The following is an 8,526-nucleotide window of genomic DNA, read 5'->3' as shown; positions in this document are numbered from 1 at the left end:
TAAGGTTTGCCTTTGCATTGGAAGAAATTACATAGAATATAACACAGATATCAATTATGAAAGGCAAGTAAGTGTCATGGAAGACCCCATGAGAAGTTTCATAGAAATCTTGTATGCATCAGAGTTTGATCAGGAAACAATCCAATTGATCTGGGTAGTCTGAGGAGAAGTTGAGGGAGATTATACATTTTTTGTTATAGTTTAATAAGACTATATATTTTAGTACCCCAGGGTTAGTAACTGTGGGGCACACTATCATTCTAGGCCTGATGAGGAAAAGGGAGGAAGCAGTAGTAGAACAGAGGGGACAGCTATAAGAAAAGGGCTGCTGACAGGAGCTGAGACCTCTACTATTAGTAAGTGGCAAATTGGCCTGGCAATAAGGGAGCAGTGCCCAAGTTCACTACCCTCCTGCCCTCTGATCTCCGCCTGTGCCTCACATTATTTGAATATATCTAGACACCAGAAGGCAAGAGAGGTCATTAGTGCAGTCCACACAAGTCAGTGCCTTGAGAGCTGAGTACATGAGAAGACAAAAAACTAATATCTAAAAGAATATATACCTTGAGTTCCAGGGGAAAAATTAAGAGATGACAAGGCAGAGGCAAACTTTAAAGAGACGATGGCTGCTGAAACTGGTTTAGCTCAGTGGATAGAGCATTAGCCTGTGGACTGAAAGGCCCTGGGTTCAATTCCGGTCAAGGGCATGTACGTTGGTTGCCGGCACATCCTCAGTAGGGGATGTGCAGGAGGCAGCTGAATTGATGTTTCTCTCTCATCGATGTTTCTAACTCTCTATCCCTCTCTTTTTCTCTCTATAAAAAAATCAATAAAATATATATATATTTTTAATTTTTTAATTAAAGAAACAATGGCTGAGAATTTTCCAAAACAAATGAAAGACCTAGTTACCAGATACAATAGCTCAGAAAATTCAGAGCAGGACACATAAAATCAAAACAACATTAATAAAAATTATAAGAGCAGAAGACCAGCACATACATACAACAAAAGAATATATAAATGCAGCTACACCAAAGAGAACATATCAACTTTAAAGAAGCAACAAGTTTCCTGACGGCTAACTTGTCAGTGAATTCTTTCATTCTGTGATCTAAACTGGAGTGTACCTTCCTCTGGGTATCCTTTCTACCCAGAGGGAGGTGCACTCCATACATCAAGTCCTCCCATACATCAAGTCCTCCAGGGCCACCAGCGTGATCGAGGACCTTAGAGAGGAGAAGAGTAGAGGGAGGACCGAAACTCTATTCCAGCTGCTTTTTTTCTTTCGTGTTTGCTTGACTACCATATAAGAACCCAGAAGCTGAATATGCTCAGCAGATAATGCAGTAACTCATTTGCAAAGAATTTTTAAAAGTAATGTATGCAAGGAACAGAGACTGATAAGCTCAGCTCTTAACAAGACACAATTTCACTGGAATCTGGGGTAAGAATTTCAAAAATGTTATACCTATTCAAAAATTCACCTGGGGATAGAATACCATCAGCCTAATCAGCCTCCTTGCCTTTGAAGTGCTCCTTTTGTCTCCTCATGCCTCTTCCTCTGGCATCCTTATTTCATGCACGAGATAATAAATATGTTCGCATGTTGGGTGAGCTTGTTCAGTCTAATAAAATTCCATCAAAGTCCAAATGAAGTGTGAAGCCAGTTAAAGGCTTTTCATTATTTCCTTACTTATACAATCACGTTATTAAAAAAAAAAAAAAGAATCTTATAATAAAACGCCCAGTGTTTTTGAAAAGACAGACCAGAGGTAATAAGGAAATATAACTAGTCTCTACACTTGTACTTAATTCTAAATTTGTTGCGATAATGACAATTTATAGGTCCCAAAAAGAGAAATGTAAGTTGTTGTTGTTGTTGTTTTTAATGTATGTAACATTAAGTAGTCATAAAAGCAAGTAATTTTCAGCATATTTAAAAGAAGGTATTTATTTTAAAACTAAAAATGATATAAAGCCATGTCCACCCAGGACTGTTGGGCATCGTTTTCTGCGTTGCTGTACCGGATTCAGTGGCCCACCTTCCCCTTTACCATCTTTAATGCCTCTCTCATTTAGTAACCTGAACACCATTTCCTGCCAAAGAGCATAGCCAAGCAATTTAAAACCATTTAGAGAATTAAAAATCTATCACATTCACCAATATGCATTTACCCTTCATTTAGCACCTTGCATGCTATTTCCTGGCCAGTTTTTCTTGCTCTTCCTGCTCCATGTGTTTCCAACCTGCTTAATTGAACTCAGCCAAAATGCTCAGCTACCATTCCATATAGGCAGGTGTACAGGAGAATCAAACAAAAGGAAAAAATGAAAGGATAGCATTTGAGGGTCCTCTGAATACCATGAGCCAGCTCTTAGGAAAATTTAAATTTTCACATATTGATGGAAACAATAAATATTTGTGAAGAACATCTCAGGGTGCCATTCCAAGAGCATAAAAATTAAACTACTTTGTATTGGTCATAAAAAGCCTTAGCATATGTTGCAAAGGTATATATTTCCTCCTGGAACTTAACAGGAATTAACAGCTTCTAATGAAACTGCCTTTATAGTTTGATATAAATTCCAGTGGCATCTATTAAATGGACAGTGGAGTTTATGAGTTTTGTTTGTAGACCATATACTCTCAGGCTCAATATTTATTGTGATTAAATATTGCCAAGAAATGTTTATCGAACTTGGGACAGGGGTTGCATTATTGTTCACAATCACTACTCTGGTGAAGATTAAAGGAAATAATGTTTATGACCATGCCTAGCACTTAATAAGTGTTTAGTAAATACTGGCCTATTTATGGATCCTGCCCTCAAAAAGCTCATAACCTGCTAAGGTCACTGATCATAGTGCAATTTTTGTTTGTTGTTATAATTGTGATGGGAAAAGCATGTTATAGAAGCAGGGCAAGGGGGAATCAGTTAAATCTATCAATACTAGAACAGATTACATTGGAAGTGAATTTTGAAGGATATGTGAAAGTTAGATAAATGGCGGGGAAGGGAAATGTATTCAAAACTGATGAAACATAGAAAAAGAGACCAAAGAGGTCGTTGCCAGCAGGGTAGGGGAAGAGGAGGATGGGCGGAAAAAAGTGAAGGAGAATATAGTCAGCAATAATGTGATAAGTTTGCATGGTGGCAGATGATTTCTATACTTAGGTGATCACATTGTAAGGTATAAAAATGTCAAATATAACTAATATAATATTGTATACCAACTACATTTAAATTTTAAAAAAATTAATTGGTGGAACAAATTTCTATAGAGGCGAGAGGAAATGTAATCCAGAACACAGAGGGATGTGCTGATCAGCATGAAAATGTTTTTCATGTTAACAGGTAACAACTTTTATGAGTAATGCTGATGGTTCCTATGTATCTACTTTAATAAAAATGTTAAAGAAAATCTGGTGAAATAAACTTAGAATTACATAACTAATTATTGCTGGATACTAATATATACCACAAATTGGAAAAACTTTCTCCTATAATGTGACCACGTTTTTGAAATATTGATTCTTTCATTCAATAAATATTGCAATTAATTGAGTGGTAAGTATAATTGGCCTGGCAGAGAAAAAATGTCTTATAAATGTATTCACACTTCAAAGTACCTTTACCCTTTTAGTAAACAGTAATTGTTTTACCATTTATCTCAATAATTCCTCTCCACATTGAATACTGAAATGCTTATAAAGTCCATCATCATAAGTAGAACAAAGAGTGATTATTTATGATTTAGTGTTTCCATTTCTGTAATTCTCTCTTGACTTAGAAAAAAATGATTATATAATAAAACAACATTAACAACAATATTCATAATAGAGTAACAATAATATAAATATGTATGTGTCTGTTTATGTAGCCCACTTGCTTTTAACTTCTATTGCCCAGAGGCCACAGATTATAACTGCTTTTTAAAAAATATATATTTTATTGATTTTCTTACAGAGAGGAAGAGAGAAGGATAGAGAGTTAGAAACATCGATGAGAGAGAAACATCGATCAGCTGCCATTTGCACACCCCCTATCAGGGATGTGCCTGTAACCAGGGTATATGCCCCTGACTGGAATTGAACCTGGGACCTTTCAGTCCACAGGCTGATTCTCTATCCACTGAGCCAAACCGGTTTCGGCATATAACTGCTTTTTTTAATGAGTCATAGTAAGTGAATTAAGTGATTAGAAGATTCTAGGTTAAAATAAATGTCATCAAAGTTACTAGTTGTACTATTATGTCATTAAAAGGAAAAAGTAAGGATACCTTATTTTTCCCCAAAGCTTATTAAGAAAGACAAATTACTAAAACCCAAAGCCTAATAAGAATTTAAGTATAATTTTAAAGAATTTTAAGTTAAAAAGTAAAACTCATTATCAAATTCCTCAGTATACTGACTGTTCCTATCACTCAATGCCTCCTGGTATTGGGATGCGGGGGCTGAGAAAATAAAAAACGCATTGGGGTCCTTTAAAGTTTGCTGTTCAGATTCCCCAACCAATATGCAAATATGATTATTTAGAAAACAAAAGTATTATGACAAATCAAATGTTTCTCTAGTTTTCAAATTACTCTGTTAAGAATGACATTCTGATTTGACCAGGGAATATGACATTCTTTTCAGTGGTATCTACTATCGGTTCCACCCATCTGGCCTGCTCCACGGTCTCCACATCACAGCAAGTCTCTCTGATGGCCATCAGGCTCCCATGGGATAGAATTAAGATGCCAAACAGGAACCCTGTATTCCATGTGGAGCCTTTATACCAACCACTTCTATTTCCTCATTCTGAGATGTTCCTCCCTTGTCTATCTCATAATCAGCCATCACCCCTCATTTTCTCTACCCTCTTATCATCCGTGTGGCTTCATTCTTTTCCCTAGTGCCTAGAACAGAGAGGATGAGAAAATCAGTCAAGTAAAATAAAATCTAAACCTGTAAGAACATAAAATTATTGTTTATGAATCTATAATCACTTTATGGGAAGTGAGTATAGTATATCATTTCTAGTGATCACTTAAGTGTTTAAGTGAGGATGAATATTAGAAAGTAACATTATCTGAGCACGGAAGGCCTAAGCTAATTTTTCTCTTATAAAGAATTAGTAATACTTTAAGCCTTGCCCAGAACTTCTCAGAAACTGTAAACTCATTGAATTTACAAAATATTTGTTCTTTGCTAACATCTCCTCATATAGACTAGGCATTGATAAATTATTATGAGAATAATAATAAATTCCCAAGAGAGCACACAAAACAGTGTTTGCTTTAAAAGTCAATTTAGTTCCTCCAAGTCTGCAATTTACACCCAGAAAGAATATAAAATCAATAGAAGAAAGAACTTTGCAAGTCACAAATTATATAGAAAGTTATATTCCGCCCCCCCACGTCTTCAACACACATATAGGGTGCATAATTTCACTGACCGCATTCCCATGCAAGAATATTTTTTCAAAGAACATTAAAGAACAAAATTTAAAGATTTCTGTACATAAATGAATATCTTACAGTTCTATTATTTTTGTGTTTGATGGATTACAATATAAAGGGCACTTTTTTAAAATGTCACTATAATAGTTATTTCACAGTAAACCCTTAAACTTGAAATCTGAAGGAATGAAAGCACACAAAATACAAAGTGTAAGTTATCAGTAAAATAGAAACCAACTAAAAAAAAATATAGAAACCAACTATTTATTTCTAAATATTTTGGTTCTCCTTTGGACTTCTTGGATAATTTTTTTTTAATTCTAGAACAAATTAATTTTTTAACCTGAAAAGTATTTTTTCTTGAAGTCTATAAAAAAAATAACTAAAAGCAAGTAGGATTGAATTTAAATGAAAACAAATAAAATTAATAATTAGCTATAATATTGGCTACCCAGTTTTACTTGGATAAAAATGCATTTTATTATGACTGGTTCTTCTAGTTATTTTCAAATCAAAGCTGAATGAGGTTGGCTATTTGTGCTGAATGTCATCATTATAGATTATTATGTTTACAATTGCAGAACAGATAATTTGTTAGATTAAAATATTAATGACATAAAACATGGTTCATCCTTAAAATATGGTTCTGAAGTTTATAACAAGTGTGTTTTTAGAAAGGCAACTACTCTTCAGAAATTACCTAAAACTGTAGTGTCAACCAACCCTCTATAATTATCTATTAGATCAAAATTACTTTCTGCATTAAAATAAGGAAGTTCAAAGATGATACATATTTTTCACCATGGCTCAGCACATGTTGAGATCCAAATGTCAGTCTTGGGCTTTAAAGTGTGTGACAGACTCACAGCAAGAGATACAGAAAAACAATAAAAGAAGAAAGCTGAGCAAACTGGGTAATCCCCTGCATCACACTGATACATTTCCCATAGCCTCTCGGCTTCCTGGTTGCCCATTATATAAGAAAACAGTGTTATGTAAATAAAGAAACAGATTGAAGTGAAGTAAATACAGTGCTAAAAAGGGAATGCTTCCTTCCTAAATTCCTTTCTTTCTAGAACTACTTATTTAGAACCCTACACCAGATACTGTGTTATGCATTAGAAATACAACTATGAAGCTGTTCAGAAAACTGGAAGGACTCGGGAGTGATTGCAGTCAAGTTAGTGTAAGGTAAAGAATGGTGAGATTAGAAAGGCTGGCAGGACAAACTCAATCTTCTTTTGGGATCTGTTGAGAATTGTTCCTCTTAAGCAGTCACCCTCAAGGTGGTATGAAATGGAAGTGTTTTTATTAAGCTTATGATGCTTAACAGTTTTCCCCCAGGTCAAACTGAAAGCAATCTTATGTTTATAATAGTAAAATTTAGGGGTTTTCAACAGTGTTTACTACACCTCTTTTTCTCCAAGGCAGTATAAAATCTATAGTAGAATTCATTTTGATAAGACCCCACTGTGGTGGTTAATTTTATATGTCTACTTGGCTAGGCTACGGTACCCAGTTGTTTAGTCAGACACCAGTTTAGCTGTTGCTGTGAAGGTACTTTTTAAAGGCGAATACCCCCAGAGAGCTCCCTTCAATAAACAGAAGGCCTTAAGAGGAACACTGAGGTTCCCCAGAAGGGAAAGGAATTCTGCTACACTGCCTTCAGACGCAAACATCAAGTTCTGCAGGAACTTCCTGCCCTGCAAATTTTGGACAATCCCGTGAACCAGTTCCTCAATCTCTCTCTCCCCACATACTAACATACACACACAATGCAACCTATGGGTGCTTTTTCACAGGAGAATCCTGATTAATGTGCTCATGTATCCTTTTCTAAATTGTTTTTCACATGGGCCTCAATAACCTAGCAATATTATTAAAATTATCCATCAGTCTTCTTGAAGCCAATCACTAAAAAGAAAATAAGAGAAATGAATCTACATTTGCTGGAACATATGGATAAAATTATACAAAATACCAGTCTGATGATAAGAAATAAAAGGGAAGATCTCTTCTTTAACTCACAGAAAGCCAAGTTTTAAAAGAGGCTTTCCAAAACCAAGTGGTATCTCTACTTTGGACCCTGACCAAATAGGTTTGGCCACTGCATCAACAATGCCAAGGGTTGAGTGAGAGAGACATGATCATTTCCCCTGGTCTTGATTAAAGTCATTATATATTCATTGATCTAGCCACATGCACATAGAAGAAAATATCCTCAAAATTTTAATACTACTCAGCACTACCTAATGATACAACATATTTGGTACAGATTTTTTTTTTCTACTCAGACTGATCTACAATATATCACAAAGGGGGGAAATCATACCATTTGTAAGTGACTTCAGGCAACGCCAACCTTACTAGCAATCTTAGTATTTAACTGATCTAAAACACTCCCTTGGGACAAAAAAGATAACAGAACAGGATCATGATAACAGAATTAATTACCAGAATTAATATATTCCTACTGTAAGAATTTGAGAATCTAAGGTATAGACTTTTTAAAATGAATAGAAATCACAGAGAGCATCTGTTTTTATGTCTCTAGCTATCTCCAAAATACCTTCATTAGATCCACTGCTAAGGGCTTTAATTTTGGAGCCCTTCTATGATACCAAATCACCAACAGCCAACAGCTAGGCTTTTTAGAAAATGTACTAAGTTTCATAGACAAAACCTATTCTATGACTGACTGTATGGCCTCCTAAATGTTTACCTTCATTATTGTATTGTCTTTTTTTTTTTCTTCTAAAATTCAATTTGACGCATCCATGAGTACTTTGCTATATACAACTTAAAGAGAATATAACAGAAGAAAGGTATGTTTCTTATCCTCTTGAAACCAATAATTTAATTAAGTGGCTACTAGATACTAGATAAATAATAGATATAAAGGTAGACAGCTACTTCTGATATTTGCCTTTGTATAGTATTGGGTTTCAAGTGTATTACAAGCAAGCCAGAGAGGATCAAGAGCAGAGTCTGAGTCCATGCTGCATCCCAAGCACCTGAAATAGTACCTGCACATAGAAGCTGCTCATCAAATGACTAAATGTACAAATGACTTCACAC

The sequence above is a fragment of the Pipistrellus kuhlii genome, unplaced genomic scaffold (genome assembly GCF_014108245.1).
Source record: "Pipistrellus kuhlii isolate mPipKuh1 unplaced genomic scaffold, mPipKuh1.p scaffold_m20_p_8, whole genome shotgun sequence".
NCBI classification, from domain to species: Eukaryota; Metazoa; Chordata; class Mammalia; order Chiroptera; family Vespertilionidae; genus Pipistrellus; species Pipistrellus kuhlii.
Note: the sequence above shows the minus strand (reverse complement) of the source record.